At 43.2% G+C, this 21,669-nt stretch overlaps 1 protein-coding gene across 4 annotated transcripts in view; it reads right to left on the reverse strand.

The window, feature by feature from the left end:
- Positions 1-21,669, reverse strand: part of THRB (thyroid hormone receptor beta) — a 479,584-nt gene that overhangs the window by 434,345 nt on the left and 23,570 nt on the right. The window contains exon 1 of one of the 4 annotated variants that reach the window (XM_068236157.1): positions 13,207-13,250. The exons of the other annotated variants lie outside the window; for them this stretch is intronic. The gene's annotated coding sequence lies outside the window, so the exon portion shown is untranslated. Of the gene's footprint in view, positions 1-13,206; positions 13,251-21,669 lie in introns of those variants that run through there. 4 annotated transcript variants of the gene reach the window in all.

Genomic DNA, 21,669 nt, shown 5'->3' on the forward strand with positions numbered 1-21,669 from the left:
AGCCTGTCCATGGATACATCAGGCAGGCACCTAGCCAGCATCACGGACTCCTGCTCCAGCCATCAGGTCTCCCCCTCAGTAGCATGGCCAGTCCACTGCGGCCTTCCAGGCCCACCTCAGCCTAAGATGCACACCTAGCCTGAGGCTACAGCCTCACAGAACGTCACTGCCCTGGAGCCCTGCAGCCCAGCAGGCTTTGCATGCCTGCTCCCCTTCACCAGGGATGCTCTCCTCTGTCTGAAGCTGCTGTCCGGTTTTTGGACTCTCTGGGCTACCAATCCAACCACATTTGGTCCAACCTCACCAGACTAGGCCACAAGCCTGGGGACTAACTCCTTCCAAAACCAGGACAGTAATCCAAGCCACCACTGAAACCCCAGGGGATTCTCGCTCTCTCTTCTTTCTTCTCTATCCTTTCCTTCATCTCTTCTCTCTCTCTTCTTGGCACTATTCTTTTCGCACTGGGGGGTATCCGAATTGCTGCAGAGCAGTTGAGTGCCAAAACGGAATGTGGCAGCTCCGCTCAACATAGCACCGGATACCCCCTCCAGTCCTTCTTCACTATGCTAGCCTATATGTCTACTCTATGTACATCTCATTGTATTTTATTTTACTTACTGTACCATCACCGACCCTGTATTTGCCAAAAATAATTCCGCGTACAACCCCCATAAATACACAAGTCAATCTACCAAAGAATGGTCAAAGTGGAAGAAAGTTAATGTTTTTGAATGGCAGACTCAGAGTCCTGACCTTAATCCTATTAAAATATTTTAGAAGGCTCTAAAGCGGGCAGCTCATGGAAGAAAGCTCACCAAAATCCCTGAGCTGAATCTGATCTATAAGTGTATATGGTCTAAAATTTCTCCAAGCTGATATGCAGGTCTGGTCAACAGTTAAAGGGAGAGGGATATGGATGTTTCCTTTTAAACAATACCAGATACTTAGCAGTCCTGCTGATCTCTTTGTCTGCAGTAGTGGCTGAATCACACACCTGAAACAAGCATGCAGCTAATCCAGTCTGACATCAGTCAGAGCACCTGATATGCATTCTTGTTGAGGGGCTGTGGCTAAAAGTATGAGGCCCCATTCACACTTGCAAAACGCCGGTGATTTTTGACGGCTGTGATGATTTGCTCAGCTGCCTGTGCAGGCAGGCAGCTTTTTGACCATTGTTTTGATTTGCATGCTGCAGGACTCTGGAAAGAAGAGCTTCTGTCAGTTTTGCAGCTTGTGCTTGCAGAGGAATTTGCATACGTTGTCATGCAAATTGCCTGGCCACATTCATTGGAGGCGTGTACTATAAGTACTATGTCTTTCCCACAATGCTTGGCTGTTCATAAGGATTTCGTCCTATGTAACACTCCTGGTGGGGTGTCAGCCTTGCTCTCTGTTTGAACATCAGCTTAGAGTAATTCCTGAATCTGCGCTAGGCAGATTTCCCTAGTGCAGTTAGGATTGTATTATCTGTATTGCCTGTTCTGTCTTGTCTTGCCTGTTGCCATTGTCCTGTCCCTATGGTGGTCGACAGGAAATGGTTCTGATCTCTGTTCTTGGAGTATAGCTGGTGCAGCGGTTGCTACCAGCTATCTCTTCTGTTCTGTCTCCTAGGATCGCGCTAGCTACTTTTCGCTAGCGCTGGGGATCCTTCTGTTCTGTCTCCTGGGATCGCACTAGCTACTTTTCGCTAGCGCTGGGGATCCTTCTGTTCTGTCTTCTGGGATCGCGCTAGCCACTTTTCGCTAGCGCTGGGAATCCTTCTGTTCTGCTACTCTGTACTTGGATCACGCTAGCCACTTTTCGCTAGTGCTGTGGATCCTATCCCTCGCTTGTCCCTGTTTTCGTGTGTTTGTCTGCTACGCTTGCTGGAGGCTCGGTGAGGTAACCGTTAAGCAAGCGCTCGCGTCCTCTGTTTCATGTTTGTCTGTTAATAGTTAGTTAGGCGTGTTTGTCTCTATTGTGCTTATCACGTGGAGACCGCGCATAACCGCGTGCACTGTTGCGAATGAGTGCGGTGTTCGCGGTTAGCTAGCGTTTGTTATTTTCCGTATCTCCTCATTGTATTATTTGCTGTGCCTTTGCTAACCTCGTATTCTGTCCTGATCTGCCTTGTGTCTCGTCTGGCGATCGCACCTCTCGCGATCGCGTTCCTATTTCATATCTGCTGTTGTGTGTGTGCGGTCGCTGGGTGGCGACTGGATTGGCACACACACATACAACCTGTCCCTTTGCTTATTCTCATTCGCAATCGCCTCTCTTGCGATTGCGTTCTGCGTTTCGTACAATTCCTGTCTGGCATTTGTGGAGGTACATAGGATTGGTTCCTCTGCACTCCCCAGCGCCATCTGCCGACAGGAATTTTCCCTCTACGGGTGCGTAGCACCTTTTGCTGGGTTCCTGCAAATTATACGCTTGTGGAGGATTTCCGCCGTGTCAGCGCACGCGTTGTGCGCTGATCACGGGGAAAGTTCCACAATCGTTACAACGGCATTTTGCAGGAGTGATTTTTCCGCATTTTCATGCTGAAAAATCACTGAACACTGTGGCGATTTGGGCACGATCGCGTTTAGCGCTTCTATAGCACTGAAACGGGATCGAATGGAAATCGCCTGAAAATGGTGCAGGTGACGTGTTTGCGTTTTGCATTTTTGCCCATTTTGGGGCGTTTTGCAGCAATTAGCGCAAATCTCCCAAGTAAGAACAGGCCCATAAGGTTTCATTATGCTAGCGCTTTTAAAAAGCGTTTGAGCTTTTTACCGAAATCGCGGCAAAACCCTCTAGTGTGAATGGGGCCTTAGAGACACAGGGTTAGCAGGAGAGTCAGGCAACTGGTATTATTTGAAAAGGAAAAATCCATATCCTTCTCAGTTTAGGTTCCCATTAAGTGTTTAATCCCATTTAATGCTGCTCAAGTTGGTTACACCAAATATTGAAAACAAACGATCACAAGCTTTTTCCAAATACACATAATATTTATCTCAGCAAATAAAGCCCCCAAAACAGCAAATGATGACCTTGAAGTGCGAGTACCATTACAATTGCGCCCCATTTACCTTTATGGTAACCAGTTGCTATCAGTTATAACTGAAAGGACAACTGATTTTTAAAGTAATGACCATGTTTCCCAATGGCGCAATTCACACTATAAGTGTTTTAGCTAAAAAGATTTTTCATAATGCACTGCTATGGAGAAGAAAAAAAACATGTACCAAGTGATGAAGTGTAAAAGGGGCCTAAGATTGCGTCATATGAGCAATGTGATGACGCAATGCACTGCAACGCCCCAGTGTGAACATAGCCTAAAATGTAATCAAATGTAACAGGTAGAAAATTAAGCGTTTGTCTTGCCTTCACTATCTAATCAAATCCCCCCAGACTGCTTTCTGTGCAAATTATAAATAAAGGAATTTACTGGTTGCTACAGGCAACTCAGATATAGCACTTTGCCTTCAAGGACCACTATCAGGTAAAATTTAAAATACATGTAAACACATTCAAATAAGTATTTTTCTTCCAGAGTAAAATGAGCTATAAATTACTTTTCACCTACAGTATGTTGCTGTCACTTACAGCAGTTAGTAGAATCAGTTATCCTCTGTATTTCATGTATCCTGTACAAAAGCACTCACTGGAAAAGATCTATACAAAGATGCAGGCCAGACCCCCCCACACACACACATTCCTGCTTGAACACTATTCTAGCAGTTGGACTGAGCAACTGTTATTTACAAAGCAATTTTGAAAACAAAGGACACCCTGCAAATGCCCCATGAGGAGGTGGGCTAATCCAAAACCTGTCAGTTTTGTCAGATTTCTACTTACTGTAAGTGATAGCAATATAGGAGAAAAGTAATCTATTGCACATTTTACTCTGGGAGAAATGTACTTTTTATTTATGTTTTTACATTTTACAATTTGTTTTGCGACAGTGTTCATTTCAGTTTCTATACAGGATGCCTTAGCGTGTGCACTGGGAACCTCACCCAGAACAACCTTTTTGTGCTTCAAGGTGTTTTAAGGTTCCGGATTATTTTGTAGAGGCAATTTCCTGACTTGTCATGAGAGATATGTAAGATATGTAAAAGAAACCTGAAAACTATTGCCTGCATTCCCACGTACAGGTAGTGTGATGTTTTCTCTGGCGATACAATGACTAGCAGATGAAAAGGGTACTTACTGTTGTGTAAAATGATAAAGCAGAGCAATAAATCTCTTGTGCCATATAAATGTACACATAAGTTACAATCAGCAGCCCTATATAACCTCTGCAGCGCCTTTCATTCTCTCCGATAATCAGATGTCTGGTGGACTTTCTCTTTCCTGTCTGTTTAAAATGATAACAGCATGAATGTTGCAACTTCAAGTTCAGTTTTTCTAACGAAAACTACTGAGATTATTACATCTGCTTTCCCTGTCAGAGAAGGGTAGAGGAAGAAGGGTATTTATACTTATCCAGATAAACGAAGACCAGTATGATCCATTTGACAAAGGCATTGCATTGCAAATGTTGTTGTGGAAAATTGTACAGGCCAGTTCAAATCGGCAGCAAACAATTAAAGCGGGCCGAACTCAGAACTCCTCCCTGCTCTAAAAGATACACAACAACATAATAACCTTTACACAAAAACATGTACGGTATTTGTTACAGCTGATACAAATCCTAAAATAAATCTGCACAGTTTCTACTTCCTGATTCATGGAAGCAGACATATTGTTTACATCCTGTGCTTTCAAATGGGCTTATCTGCCATAGGCAGTCATGTGACACAGGGAAGGATCAAATTACAACTTGTAATTGGACACAAACGAGGGGGAATTAAACAGGCTAAACTCTCTAAATACATACAGGGTGCATGTATCTACGTTTTCCTTCTGTCTTGTGCAAGAGTTCAGGTCCACTTTAACTGGAGTTAGAAAAATGTGCATGTCATTGATCATTTCTAATCTAGAAAGCAGAAGCTGATTAGATAGTCACGTATACAAATTACATGATTGGATACTGGCTTCTGATATTAAAATACAGGGAATACCCACATCATATAGTAGGTCTTTGTTTATTTTGTGAAGTTTAGTGACTCGTTTACTTTAGATATGAAAGGAAAGGGTGTATCTTTTAGGCTCTGTTCCCACTTGAGTGAGGGAATGGACATTTTTTGTCCATACTTCACTCCATGGTGAACACCTCCTATTTTATAAATAGGAGCCGTTTACACTTGTCATGTTGCAAAGGATCCGCGGGATCTAATGCAGTAAGTGGAACACACTTCTGTGCAGCCTGCAATAATCCTGGTTGCATGTAGTCCGCATCAAGTGGGAACACAGCCTAGGGCTGAATTTCCACTTGGGCCTGCAGTGTCTGGCTGTACCTTTCATGCATGGTTTTCAGGGTTCTTATTCACTGGATGAAAAACTCCAGGGCACAAATCTTATAAGCTTTTAACTGTAGAATATCTTGAATCTCTGCCTACGAAGCATTTGGTCCGGGATACATCTCACTGATCTGAGTTTACAAAAGATTATCAGAAGATCACTCTCTGGAGGCTACGGCACTTGGCCCTGTCACCCGAAAGATCGAGTCCTGATCTCTGCAGGTGACAATATTTGTGCATGTGTATGTATTTATCGATGTATGGTATGGGCAGATCCCTGTCTGGTCGAATCTGATCAGAGATCTGTTGCCTGGCTGTACATACACTGCACATCGATTTCAGCATGAATCTATCAGAAATTGGCCTTGTGCCGCCTGGCCGCCCTATAAATGTATGTGCCCCCCCGTGGCCCATAAAGGCTTACCTCTCTGCCAGCATGACTCCTGGCCTCCTCTGGTGTCCATTGTCACAAATGAAAATTTGCCGAGTCACGTGGTACCATAGTGCTCTCGATGACGGTGGACACCGGAGGCCAGGAGTTGTGCTGGCAGAGAGATGAGCTTTTATATACTGCATACGGGCATGGGGGAGTCCATCTTGTACATTGGTCATCGCGATACCGTACACCTAATGTACTGTTGTGCACCAGATTGAGGCCTTGAAACAGAGTTTTACCAGCTTCCCCGATCGATACTTTTGACCAATTTCGGCCTGATATTGATTGGCAGCCATGCCGTGGCACTGATTTTCTGCCGATTCAATTCAATTAGCATATTGGTGGGTTGACAGACAGATGGATTAAAAGAGAAATAATCTGGTGCGAGCTCAGAATGCTTATGTTGGAATGCAGCTTAACGCAAAATATAGATTTTGGCACCCTTATAGAGTTGCTCCATTACTACATGGACGGTGAGTATGTACAATCTGAAAATGCAATGTAGACTGCATTTCATTTGTTTATATAATAATTACCCAACTGTTATTAATCAACCACAAGGAACTCATATGGGAAGTGGAGCTGGTAATTTATTCTCATCAACTGCAAAGTAAAAACAATATTTTGTATAAACCAGCTGTTCCTGCTGCAGGAGTTTGATGTAAGCTCATGTTATGTCTAGTTTACAGAACAGAGCCTTAGATTTAGGACAGTGTTTCCAATGTTATCCTTTGTTTACATTTACATATTCATGAGCCCTCCAGAAAAAGACCTCCGTCATTGTTCAAATGTGTTAATAAACTTGAGAAAAGGAAAATCCTCATTAGATGTAATAAATTCAAAGTGCAAACTCCACTCAAAAACTATATATTTTAGCTTTGGATAGAGTGAGGAGAGCTTAAACCACCATTGTTTTTATTAAGGCAGGGATTTGCTAGATCTCCCCTTACTTCCTGTTTCATGGATTGATTTCAGTTAATAAAAAACATGATAAGAACGACAACTTCTTGTAGCGGATCAGTAAATTTAGATACACATTGTACCGGATAATTTAGGTGATGGCATAGGCCGCTGTAGAAATTATGGCTATAAGGTCCCCGGGGGGGGGGTTGCTTTAGCAGGATAGTAGTGATAGATAGTGGTGAAGGTTAGTGTTAGGTGTAGGTGGTGAGTTGACTTTCAACTCGAAATTACTAAATTCTGATGCAAAAGCTGGAATTCGGAATTTGGCAAAATACATGTGCTCACCCCTAACTCTTGGATCTTTGCAAGCTGAAGTGTTCAGTGCCAGTCACATTTACAAAGTTTCATTTTTGATACATTAAATAATAAAGGCGGCATTAAGCAACCCTGAAAGAGAACCTGTACTAAGTAAAAATATTTAAAATAAACACGAGGTAACTTCAAATGAACATTACATAGTTACCTTGCCATCAGTTCCTCTCAGAAGCTCACCATTTTCTTCTGACAATAATCCCTTCTAGTTCTGACAATATTTTGTCAGATCTGAAATATATCAGTTGCTGTCAGAAAAATATCAGTTGCTGTCAATTATAGCTGAGAGGAAAACTGATGTACCAGGTAATGTCCATGTTTCCCTATGGCTCAAGTGGTCGATGTTACAGTTTAACTGTGTGCTGAGCAGAAAGCTGTTATGGGTAATGGCCATTTTCACAATGGAGGACGGAAAATTCCCTTGATCACAGTGAACAAACAGGACACGGGACAGGAGAAAGACACTGAGGAGTAGACTACATGGAAGGTAAGTATGACTTGTGTATGCTTATTTTGACTTTTAATTTTCAGTTCAGGTTTTCTTGAAGCATGGGGAAAAAAGACACAGCGGAAAGAACTAGGATCCCCTAGAGCCTTCCCGATCATCTCTCTGTGTCCTTGTTCCAGCACTTCCCACAGTGAGATTATTTGACCAGCGGGTCAAACATGTCTTGGGCCTGCCTTGGGCATGGTTCGGAAGTACTAGTGTCCCCGAGTGCTTCTGAAGATGAGTGGATCAGTAATGCGCTTGTGCATGTGCAGGATGAATGAATCTCTGACAGCACTCGGGGATATGAGTGCTTTGGAAGCCTTCCGAGGAGTCCAAGAGGCAACAATTTTGAATGAGGGGCAGCGGGAGAAGGAGGAGACGGAGACAGGACCGGGAAGGCTCTATGGGATCCCCTTCTTAGTAAGTATCTAACTCTTTTTTTTTTATTTATTTTTTCAGGTCGCTTCATGGTTGCTTTAAAGGGGAACTATACAGAAAAGTGGAAAAAAATGAAATTCAATCATTGCAAAGTGAGAAGTTAAAAAATAGAGAAGAGATCAAGAAATTATCGATATTCGCCATGTAATTTGTTCATATTGTTTGATCCGCAATCAGCCTGCAGGTAACCATCTTTACTACTGGCAGACATGAAAAAAAAAATAAGACAGCAACAACAACAGACAGCAATAACCACACTCCCTAACAATGCTATATAGGCTAAAAGGATGGTTTTTTTTTATAGATATACATATGAACAGAGGGAGATACTGGCTTCTTGGTAGTTGGAAAAAGCCATCATTTCCCACAATGCAACAAGGCTCACAGACAGGAAACTGTCAGGACCATGGTCCTGACATCACACTGTGGGTGGGGTTTCACCATAATATCAGCCATAGAGAGCCCCGGATTAACTATTCAAGAAAAGGTACAGATTTCTCATGGGGAAAGAGGGTATCGGCTACTGATTGGCATGAAGTTCAATCCTTGGTTACGGTTCCTCTTTAAAGAGAATCTGTATTGTTAAAATCGCACAAAAGTAAACATACCAGTGTGTTAGGGGACATCTCCTATTACCCTCTGTCACAATTTCACCGCTCCCCGCCGCATTAAAAGTAGTCAAAAACAGTTTTAAAAAGTTTGTTTATAAACAAACAAAATGGCCACCAAAACAGAAAGTAGGTTGATGTACAGCATGTCCACACATAGAAAATACATCCATACACAAGCAGGCTGTATACAGCCTATACTTCTGAATCTCAAGAGATCACTTGTGTGTGTTTACCTTCTGTCCCCAGCTTCTCTCATGCACTGAACATTACAGGCTTCCTGCAGACAGCTCTGCCTATGTCGTTAATTCCTTAGTATGTGTCAGCCAGCTCCTTTCACAGCCTCCAGAGGAGGATTTTTATCCAGCTCTCTTCTATCACTGATAAGATAGCAGAGAAGCTGCTGGCTTATGTAAATAAAACACACACTGGAGTGTGCATAGAGGAACAGTTCAACACTGAAGAACTTGGCAGCCTTCCAGACACAGGCCGACAAGTCTGACAGGGGAAAGATACATTGATTTATTACAAAGATGGTTATAGTAGAAAGAGCTGCAGTGAGCCAGAACAGATTAGAATAGATTTAGGAACTTGTAGGATGGTAGAAAAAACGTTGTAATTTTTGTTACAGAGTCACTTTAACCACTTCAGCTTTCAGTCGTTTTCACTTTATGCATCCGAGCAATGTTCACCTCCGATTCATTAGCCTATAACTTTATCACTACTTATCACAATGAACTGATCTATATCTTGTTTTTTCCGCCACCAATTACGCTTTCTTTGGGTGGTACATTTTGCTAAGAGCCACCTTACTGTAAATGCATTTTAACAGAAAGAATAAGACAAAAACTGAAAAAATGCATTATTTCTCAGTTTTCAGCCATTATAGTTTTAAAATAATACATGCCTCCATAATTAAAACTCATGTATTGTATTTGCCCATTTGTCCCGGTTATTACACTGTTTAAATTATGTCCCTATCACAATGTATGGCGACAATATTTTATTTGGAAATAAAGGTGCATTTTTTCCGTTTTGCATCCATCACTATTTACAAGTTTAACCACTTCAGCCTACAGCTTCGAAAATCTTATGCATCCAAGCAATGTTCACCTCCCATTCATTCGCTAATAACTTTATCGCTACTTATCAAAATTAATTGATCTATATCTCGTTTTTTCCGCCACTAATTAGGCTTTCTTTAGGTAGTACATTTTGCTAAGAGCCACTTTACTGTAAATACATTTTAACAGGAAGATTAAGATAGAAATGGAAAAAAAACATTATTTCTCAGTTTTTAGCCATTATAGTTTAAAATTAATACATGCTACAGTAATTAAAACCCATGCATTTTATGTGCCCATTTGTCCCGCTTATTACACCATTTAAATTACGTCCCTATCACAATTTATGGCGCCGATATTTTATTTAGAAATAAAGGTGCATTTTTTCAATTTGCGTCGATCACTATTTACAAGCTTATAATTTTAAAAAATGTAATAAGATACTCTCTTGACATGTATATTTAAAAAGTTCAGACCCTTAGGTAACTATTTATGTAGTTTTTTTTTTTTTAATTGTAATTTTTTTTATTATTTTTTTTAATACAAAAATGTATTTGGGTAATTTTAGTTTGGGAGGTAAATAGCCAATTTTAGATGTAAAATCATGTATTTTTTATTCAATACAGGTATGTGGGTGCAGTTTACTATTTGGCCACAAGATGGCCACATTCAAAAAGTTCCTAGATGCGAACGATGTCGCATCTAGGAACTAAAATGAAGAGAAGTTGTTTCCTGGGGGCAGAAATACCACGCTCTCTGATGAGAAAGCGTCGGTATTTCTGCCGGGGACTTGGATCGGTGAATGGGAATTATATTTCCATTCACTGATCGGGGGGGCAGCGGGAGGTAGCGGGGGCGCGCGCGGGCGCGCGCCCGATCGCGCGCAACACACGGCTGCAGCACCACTGCCTATCTGGACGGATATATGCGTCCAGATATGGCGAAGTGGTTAAAATAAAAAAAAATAGAAATATTTTATCTTTACATTGATATTTAAAAAGTTTAGACCCTTAGGTAAATATTTACATGTTTGTTTTTTTTAATTGTAATGTTTTTTTTTTTATATTAAACATTTTATTTGGGTATTTTTGGGAGGGTGGGATGCAAACAGTAATTTTTTTCTGTAAATATGTGTTGATTTTTATTTTTTTTTTACATTTAGTTATAGTTTTTCTTTTTGGCCACAAGATGGCAGCCATGAGTTTGTTTACATGACGTCACTCTAAGCGTAACATATATGCTTAGAGGGACACATGGGGACGCAAGAGCCAGAAAAAACGAAGTTTCCGAGAGAAGCTGTCGCTTTTTCTGCGGGGGAGAGGAATCAGTAATCGGGCACCATATTGATTCCTTGATTATTATCAATTATGATATTATCACACTCATTGATTCCTGGGTTAACGAACCGCAGTCCGGGAGGGTGCGGGCATGCGCGCAATCGACCGCGGGAGCGCGTGGACGCGCACATGGCCTCTTGGACGTAGCTACTACGTCCAGGAGGCAAAAGTGGTTAAGCAGCATCTGCATCTAAACAAAAGTATATATTGTTGATGCATGTTGTCTTGTGTTCCTGTGCTTGGAAAAAAAAAAGTAATTTTTCTGTGGTAACTGCAGTGGTTCTCATTGAGACAGTCTTGTAACATCTCCATCATTTGTTCTTTATTTATAAAAAATGACTGACACATTTGGCTGACTGCAGAGCCCCAAAGGCAAACCTAAAACTGCTGAGTCACTGGAAAAGATGATAAAAGTGGTCATTCAATGGTTAAAGTGGCAGCAGCAACATTATCCCCTTTTACATTAACTGGCGCTAGTGGTACAGGAGCGTCAAGATTTAACTAAAGCTGCTTGTGCATTTTTGGACGTAAACATGTTTATAAATGGAACTGTAGGGATAAAACATGCATCTAAAGAAAACTGAAAGTATATTGGCAGATAAAAAGATATGCTTTCAAAATTCCAAAGTACTTAGTTATGATTTATGTTTCACTGATATTTAAAGCCCTGAACAGAAAGCTACATGGAATATAAAAACAAAATCCGAAAAAACACATCCGTTGCATGTTCCCAGTTTAATGGTATTAAAAGAGTAATAATTCTACCCAGTGGCAACATGTTAATGAAAACTGTTAAAACGAACGGACAGTGTAACGTTTAATTAGCATAAAACAACCCACTGAAAATGTTCTTGATGTTTTACAGTCTTCACAAAAAAAGAGGTACTTATGTATTTGCCTGTCGACTGTAGATTCGGCACAAACAGCTCATCCACACAAATATTAGGCATTTTTTTGGGCGTTTTGCGGAAGTGATTTTTCCGCGATTTCACGTTGAAAAATCACCGGACAGTGCAGAGATTTCTCCGCGATCGCGTTTAGGATTTCTATAGCACTGAAATGCGATCGCCGGGAAATCGCCTGAAAATGGTGCAGACTACGCGTTTGCGTTTCCCGGTTTTGGGCGATTTGGGGCAATTACCGCAAATCACCCAAGTAAGAATGGGCCCGTAGGGTTTTATTACACTAGCGCTTCAAAAGCGCTAGCGTGTGAGCGTTTTGCCGAAAGCGCCTGCAAAACGCCCAAGTGTGAATGGGCCCTAAGAGTAAGAAGTGTTAGGCAGTGGCAAGAAGAGGTTACGGTTAGGCAGAAGGAGAAGAGAGAATAGTGTTAGGCTTTGGAGGGGGGTGAGAGGTTAGTGTTAGGCATCAGAGAAGGTAGGTTAGTGTTAGGCATAGGAGAGTGGAGGTTAGCGTTAGGCATTGGAAAGAAGAGGATTATGTTAGGAATCACAAAAAAAAGGTTATCAGTTAGGCAAAGGAGAGGATAGTGTTAGGCATGGAGGGAAGGGGTAGTTTTAGGCATCATAGAAGGTAGGTTAGAGTTAGGTAAAGGAGAGAGGGAAGGTTAATGTGTGGCATCAGACAGGAGAAGTTAGTGTTAGGCAGAGGGGAGGGGAGGCTAGTGGCATCAGAGAGGGAAGGTTAGTGTTAGGTATCAAACAGGAGAAGTTAGTGTTACGCGGAGGAGCGGGGAGGTTAGCATTGGGCATCGAAAAGAAGAGTTAAGTAATAAGCATAGGAGAGAGAAGCTTAGTGTTAGGCATTGAAGAGGAGAAGTTAGTATTAAGCATAGAACAGGGAAGGTTAGTGTTAGGAATCAAACAGTAGATTTTAGTGTTAGGCTGAGAAGAGGTCAAGATAGTGTTAGGCATAAGAAAGGAGAAGTTAATGTTAGGCAGAGGAGAGGGGAGGGTAGTTTTAGTCATAGGAGAGAGGAGGTTGGTGTTACGCATCAGAGAGGAGAAATTAGTGTTAGGCAAAGTAGAGGGAAGAGCTAGTGTTAGTCATCGAACTGGAGAGGTTAGTGTTAGGCATCAGAGAGGATAGTGTTAGGCACAGGAGAGGGGAGTGAGCTACAACCGACTAATTCAGCCGTTTCTGCCCAAACAAGCTAATAAAAAAGAACCAGAACAAAAACACACTGGGGAAAATGTATCAAAAACACTGCAAGGAGATTAGGAGCAAACCTCAAATGCACACTAGATGGTTCTCAGGCGAGGTGGCTGGTCAGGCTGCTCCTGCTGAGAATCTAGCATGAGTGCAGCACCCATAATCCTCCCTGGGGTGTCGCTGAAAGATCCGGAGTGCTGGATCATCCGGGCTGAGACCATTGTATTCCTCTTTACCCATCCCACTCCGCCGGCGTCATCCCTTCTTACTCCTCCACAGCAAAAGAATGCATTGCTAGCTTGCAGGCTAGTGACTCCTCTGAACAGCACTGGGCCTCAATCTGTTGCCTGAGGGATAGAATGTATGCTCCTTACGATGCATCCAGGAACCCAAACAGAGCACATAATCATGTGATAATCAATGCCGGTAAACAGCCCTACTAATATACAGATCCCTTACTTCTGTGGCCAGCTACTACTGCTACTCCCTTACATCAATACATACTAACTTCGAACTTTAGAAATAAGAGCCAAAGCTAAACCACCCACTGAGCGATGAAGCCTTTCCCAAATCGATGGCGTGATCAGTCATATCTACTAGGTCAATTCAGCGAAGATCTGTCCAGCATATGTTTTGTTTTACATTGAGCAGGAATGAGTATAATGTGACTGAAGATACATCAGGGATACACTGTGTAAAAGCCACCAGAGGCAGCTCTAGCTTCTAACATAACAAGGCTTGCCTAACAATAGACATCACAGCATACAAAATAGCATCTATGTGGTACGTATTGAATTACAGGACTTTGGCTGCCAATATCTTCCACACTTACTTAATTCCCTTTTTTTCTGAAGGAAATGTTATATTCGAACGTTTACTGTAAATAGCTAATCATCGTCTTATGTAACCACTGACATCATGAGAATCATTGGTAGTTCTATTTCTCAAGATACCCTGACACTTCTTCATCTATCTAGAGTTCCACAATATCACTTCGCCAGACACCGAACCTGACACTAGAAAGTAAGGACTAAAAGCATCTACAGTCTAACTGGCTACATAAATCACTTTTAAGCACTCATTGGCTTTAGATCAGGATCAGAAAGGCCATAGCTATGATTATGTTCTGTTCCAGGCACAGTACCTCCTTGGCTCCCATGGTAGAATATACTGATGATCACAATTTAGGATTAATAGTTAAAGGATGATGCGTGTCAAAAACATCCTAGAACCACCTGGCGTGTAGTCTATAACCTTGTTGGTTTCAATAAATCTAATGCTGGATCCACACGGTGTGTTTGCGCACCCGATTTCCCGCTCGATTCCCGTCGATTCGTTTATTTCCAACATGTCCGATTTGGAGTTCGATGGATCGTTAGGTCGATTCAGCATACTTTGCATGCGAATCGACCTAACGATCCATCGAAATCCAAATCGGACATGTTGGAAATAAACGAATCGACGGGAATCGACGGGAATCGAGCGGGAAATCAAGTGCGCGAACGCACCGTGTGGATCCAGCATAAAGTCATTACAGCTAAAGTTGATGGATTCTAACACATAACATTATATACACGTACACATACTTGTGCAAACATACTATAAACAGTTCATCTTTATCTTCACTGAAGAACCCTTCCATAATAGTTATAACTGCATTGTCCACTCTCCACAGTCAGACCACACTTTTTCTAAGGTATCCCCAAAAAACATGTTCTTAGCTGATTGAACACATTTCTTGGCCTTGCAATTCAACTGCTTCCAGATAAAATCACTTGGATGCCAGTTGGGTAACTAGCAGGTTAATCCACAGACTCCAGGGCCCCTATGCAATTCACTTTTTCTTCTAGGTGATATTTTCACACCTTGTCATGAATTGTCTTTTAAACCACCAGCATGCAAGAAAATACTCATAAAACATAATTTTGACAGTACTTATTTACTAACTTTTGGCTAACAGTACTTTTTTTTTTTGACAGGAGCGCAAGCTCAGCGCATGTTTTGCTGCAGTAGTGCAGCATTTGTGCGCTGGTAACTTACGCTCGCTCCTTCTAACTATTGGCCGCTCCACTGAACCCTCCCTGAGCCCTGGCGGGTCCAGTGGCTGTAATTGACGTAATCCTCGCACTTTGATTGGCCCAATACGCTGCCTATGAAGTGACAGCTGAGGGATCAAATTACAACTTGTGATTAGACACAAATGAGGGGGAATTAAACAGGCTAAACTCTATAAATACATACAGGGTGCATTTGTTTATGGTTTCCTTCTGTCCTGTGCAAGAGTTCAGGTCCACTTTATTGTTTTAAACAATAAAAACAAAACAACAACAACAACAAAAAACAACACAAAAAGTGGCTGTGCTCAGGGGTATATATAATCACATGCTTCCCTTCTGGGCCTGGGTTGTTTTAGCTGCCAGGCCTTGTAGCTGTCATATAAACTGAGAATATAGGCAACTTATTGTGTATATACCCAGTGGCACTTTCAGCTCCTCAGCATAAAAAGTATGTTTCCATCAGCAGCATGTGATCCAGCTAACATTAGTCATTATACACTTAATCTTCAGAAGGTTCCCTGCTGTACAATTGTACTGGCACATTCACAGACCTATCTGTTCATAGAAAAGCATCTGCAATGAAGAACGCCATGTAAGAAGACTGCTACTTTCTTGTATCTGGGGAACATTCATTCTGAATACATTAGGAGTGTTCAACAAATACATAGACACAGTTATCCAAATCATGAAGGCGGCAGGCGAGTGGAACAGGAAAGAATTGCACTGCTACACTGGCCTGTACACCAAATAACATTGATCACAATCTTTTCATAATGGTCAGAAGTAGCACAATAATAGCCTGAAAGGAAACACGAGGTGAAAATAAAATGAGAAACAATTGTATCTATCCTCCTCCTCCTAAAAATGACTTTAGATATTCCACAATTTTATTTTATATTTAACCACTTGCCGACCGCCCACAGCCCATGGGCGGCGGCAAAGTGGACGCCTAAAGGACCGCAATACGCCTTCAGGCGGCGCGTCCTTTAGGCATGCCGGGGGAGCGATCGCGTCATTGATGACGCGCACTTCCCCCGGCAACTGGCTCCGCCCACCCGCCGTAACATCCCGCCGGCCATACGGAAGCGCCGGCGGGATGTTAACCCCGCGATCGCCGCTACAAAGTGTATAATACACTTTGTAATGTATACAAAGTGTATTATACAGGCTGCCTCCTGCCCTGGTGGTCCCAGTGTCCGAGGGACCACCAGGGCAGGCTGCAGCCACCCTAGTCTGCACCCAAACACACTGATCTGCCCCCCCCGCCCACTGATCGCCCACAGCACCCCTCAGACCCCCCCCTGCCCACCCCCCAGACCCCTGTTTGCACCCAATCACCCCCCTAATAACCCATCAATCACTCCCTGTCACTATCTGTCAACGCTATTTTTTTTTACCCCCCCCCCCCTGCCCCCTGCCCCCTCCTGATCACCCCCCCACCCCTCAGATTCTCCCCAGACCCACCCCCCAGACCCCCCCCCCTGTGTACTGTATGCATCTATCTTCCCTGATAACCTGTCAATCACCCGTCAATCACCCATCAATCACCCATCAATCACCCCCTGTCACTGCCACCCAACAATCAGCCCCTAACCTGCCCCTTGCGGGCAATCTGATCACCCACCCACACCAATAGATCGCCCGCAGATCCGACATCAGATCACCTCCCAAATCCATTGTTTACATCTATTCTCTCCTCTAAACACCCACTAATTACCCATCAATCACCCATCAATCACCCCCTATCACCACCTGTCACTTTTACCTATCAGATCAGACCCTAATCTGCCCCTTGCGGGCACCCAATCACCCGCCAACACGCTCAGATTGCCCTCTGACCCCCCCTTATCAATTCGCCAGTGCATTAATTACATCTGTTCTTCCCTGTAATAACCCACTGATCACCTGTCAATCACCTGCCAATCACCTATCACCCATCAATCACCCCCTGTCACCCCCTGTCACTGCCACCCATCAATCAGCTCCTAACCTGCCCCTTGCGGGCAATCTGATCACCCACCCACACCATTAGATCGCCCGCAAACCCGCCGTCAGATTACCTCCCAAATGTATTGTTTACATCTGTTATCTTCTCTAAACACCCACTAATTACCCATCAATCACCCATCAATCACCCCCTATCACCACCTGTCACTGTTACCTATCAGATCAGACCCTAAGCTGCCCCTTGCGGGCACCCAATCACCCGCCCACACGCTCAGATTGCCCTCAGACCCCCCCCCCTTATCAATTCACCAGTGCATTAATTACATCTGTCCTTCCCTGTAATAACCCACTGATCACCTGTCAATCACCTGCCAATCACCTATCACCCATCAATCACCCCCTGTCACTGCCGCCCAACAATCAGCCCCTAACCTGCCCCTTGCGGGCAAACTGATCACCCACCCACACCAATAGATCGCCCGCAGATCCAACATCAGATCACCACCCAAGCGCAGTGTTTCCATCTATTCTCTCCTCTAAACACTCACTAATTACCCATCAATCACCCCCTATCACCACCTGTCACTGTTACCCATCAGATCAGACCCTAATCTGCCCCTTGCGGGCACCCAATCACCCGCCTACACGCTCAGATTGCCCTCAGACCCCCCCCTTATCAATTCGCCAGGGCATTATTTACATCTGTCCTTCCCTGTAATAACCCACTGATCACCTGTCAATCACCTGTCAATCACCCATCAATCACCCCCTGTCACTGCCACCCATCAATCACCCCTGTCACTGCCACCCATCAATCAGCCCCTAACCTGCCCCTTGCGGGCAAACTGATCACCCACCCACACCAATAGATCGCCCGCAGAGCCGACATCAGATCACCACCCAAGCGCAGTGTTTCCATCTATTCTCTCCTCTAAACACCCACTAATTACCCATTAATCACCCCCTATCACCACCTGTCACTGTTACCCATCAGATCAGACCCTAATCTGCCCCTTGCGGGCACCCAATCACCCGCCTACACGCTCAGATTGCCCTCAGACCCCCCCTTATCAATTCGCCAGGGCATTATTTACATCTGTCCTTCCCTGTAATAACCCACTGATCACCTGTCAATCACCTATCAATCACCCATCAATCACCCCCTGTCACTGCCACCCATCAATCACCCGCTGTCACTGCCACCCATCAATCAGCCCCTAACCTGCCCCTTGCGGGCAATCTGATCACCCACCCACACCAATAGATCGCCCGCAGATCCGACGTCCGATCACCTCCCAAGTGCAGTGTTCACATCTGTTCTCTACCCTAAACACCCACTAATTACCCATCAATCACCCCCTGTCACTGCTACCTATCAGATTAGACCCCTATCTGCCCCTAGGGCACTCAATCACCCGCCCACACCCTCAGAATGCCCTCAGACCCCAGCCCTGATCACCTCGCCAGTGCATTGCTTGCATCTATTCCCCCCTCTAATCACACCTTGAGACACCCATCAATCACCTCCTGTCACCCCCTAGCACACCTACCCATCAGATCAGGCCCTAATTTGCCCCGTGTGGGCTCCTGATCACTCGGCCAAACCCTCAGATCCCCCTCAGACCCCCTTCCGATCACCTCCCCAGTGCATTGATTGCATCTATTTTCCCCTCTAACCACCCCCTGAGACACCCAATCAATCACCTCCTGTCACCCCCCTAGCACTCCTATCCATCAGATCAGGCCCAATACAACCTGTCATCTAAAAGGCCACCCTGCTTATGACCGGTTCCACAAAATTCGCCCCCTCATAGACCACCTGTCATCAAAATTTGCAGATGCTTATACCCCTGAACAGTCATTTTGAGACATTTGGTTTCCAGACTACTCACGGTTTTGGGCCCGTAAAATGCCAGGGCGGTATAGGAACCCCACAAGTGACCCCATTTTAGAAAAAAAGACACCCCAAGGTATTCTGTTAGGTGTATGACGAATTCATAGAAGATTTTATTTTTTGTCAAAAGTTAGCGGAAATTGATTTTTATTGGGTTTTTTTCACAAAGTGTCATTTTTCACTAACTTGTGACAAAAAATAAAATCTTCTATGAACTCGCCATACACCTAACGGAATACCTTGGGGTGTCTTCTTTCTAAAATGGGGTCACTTGTGGGGTTCCTATACTGCCCTGGCATTTTAGGAGCCCTAAACCGCGAGGAGTAGTCTAGAAAACAAATGCCTCAAAATGACCCGTGAATAGGACGTTGGGCCCCTTAGCGCACCTAGGCTGCAAAAAAGTGTCACACATGTGGTACCGCCGTACTCAGGAAAAGTAGTATAATGTGTTTTGGGGTGTATTTTTACACATACCCATGCTGGGTGGGAGAAATTTCTATGTAAATGGTCAATTGTGTGTAAAACAAATCAAACAATTGTCATTTACAGAGATATTTCTCCCACTTAGCATGGGTATGTGTAAAAATACACCCCAAAACACATTATACTACTTCTCCTGAGTACGGCGGTACCACATGTGTGGCACTTTTTTACACCCTAAGTACGCTAAGGGGCCCAAAGTCCAATGAGTACCTTTAGGATTTCACAGGTCATTTTGCGACATTTGGTTTCAAGACTACTCCTCACGGTTTAGGGCCCCTAAAATGCCAGGGCAGTATAGTAACCTCACAAATGACCCCATTCTAGAAAGAAGACACCCAAAGGTATTCCGTTAGGAGTATGGTGAGTTCATAGAAGATTTTATTTTTTGTCAAAAGTTAGCGGAAAATTGATTTTTATTGTTTTTTTCACAAAGTGTCATTTTCCACTAACTTGTGACAAAAAATAAAATCCTCTATGAACTCACCATACTCCTAACGGAATACCTTGGGGTGTCTTCTTTCTAAAATGGGGTCATTTGTGGGGTTCCTATACTGAACTGGCATTTTAGGGGCCCTAAACCGTGAGGAGTAGTCTGGAAATCAAATTTCGCAAAATGACCTGTGAAATCCTAAAGGTACTCATTGGACTTTGGGCCCTTTAGCGCAGTTAGGGTGCAAAAAAGTGCCACACATGTGGTATTGCCATACTCGGGAGAAGTAGTACAATGTGTTTTGGGGTGTATTTTTACACATACCCATGCTGGATGGGAGAAATACCTCTGTAAATGACAATCTTTTGATTTTTTTTACACACAATTGTCCATTTACAGAGTTATTTCTCCCACCCAGCATGGGTATGTGTAAAAATACACCCCAAAACACATTGTACTACTTCTCCCGAGTACGGCGATACCACATGTGTGGCACTTTTTTGCACCCTAACTGCGCTAAAGGGCCCAAAGTCCAATGAGTACCTTTAGGATTTCACAGGTCATTTTGCGGAATTTGATTTCCAGACTACTCCTCACGGTTTAGGGCCCCTAAAATGCCAGGGCAGTATAGCCACTTCGGGACCACAGTCTTTTCGCCCCTTAAGGACCAGAGCCTTTTTCTCCATTCAGACCACTGCAGCTTTCACGGTTTATTGCTCGGTCATACAACCTACCACCTAAATGAATTTTACCTCCTTTTCTTGTCACTAATACAGCTTTCTTTTGATGCTATTTGATTGCTGCTGCGAGTTTTACTTTTTATTATATTCATCAAAAAAGACATGAATTTTGTCAAAAAAATGACTTTTTTAACTTTCTGTGCTGACATTTTTCAAATAAAGTAAAATTTCCTATACATTTGAGCGCGAAAGTTATTCTGCTACATGTCTTTGATAAAAAAAAAAACATTCAGTGTATATTTATTGGATTGGGTAAAAGTTATAGCGTTTACAAACTATGGTGCCAAAAGTGAATTTTCCCATTTTCAAGCATCTCTGACTTTTCTGCGCACCTGTCATGTTTCATGAGGGGCTAAAATTCCGGGATAGTACAAATACCCCCCAAATGACCCCATTTTGGAAAGAAGACATCCCAAAGTATTCAGTGAGAGGCATGGTGAGTTCATAGAAGATTTTATTTTTTGTCACAAGTTAGCGGAAAATGACAGTTTGTGACAAAAAAAAAAAAAAAAAAAAAGTTTCCATTTCTTCTAACTTGCGACAAAAAAAAATGAAATCTGCCACGGACTCACTATGCTCCTCTCTGAATACCTTGAAGTGTCTACTTTCCAGAATGGGGTCATTTGTGGGGTGTGTTTACTGTCCTGGCATTTGGGGGGTGCCTAATTGTAAGCACCCCTGTAAAGCCTAAAGATGCTCATTGGACTTTGGGCCCCTTAGTGCAGTTAGGCCGCAAAAAAGTGCCACACATGTGGTATTGCCGTACTCAGGAAAAGTAGTATAATGTGTTTTGGGGTGTATTTTTACACATACACATGCTGGGTGGGAGAAATATCTCCGTAAATGACAATTTTTTTATTTTTTTTACACACAATTGTCTATTTATAGAGATATTTCTCCCACTCAGCATGGGTATGTGGAAAAATACACCCCAAAACACATTATACTACTTCTCCTGAGTACGGCGATACCACATGTGTGGCACTTTT

This window comes from Hyperolius riggenbachi, chromosome 5, assembly GCF_040937935.1.
Source record: "Hyperolius riggenbachi isolate aHypRig1 chromosome 5, aHypRig1.pri, whole genome shotgun sequence".
NCBI lineage: Eukaryota > Metazoa > Chordata > Amphibia > Anura > Hyperoliidae > Hyperolius > Hyperolius riggenbachi.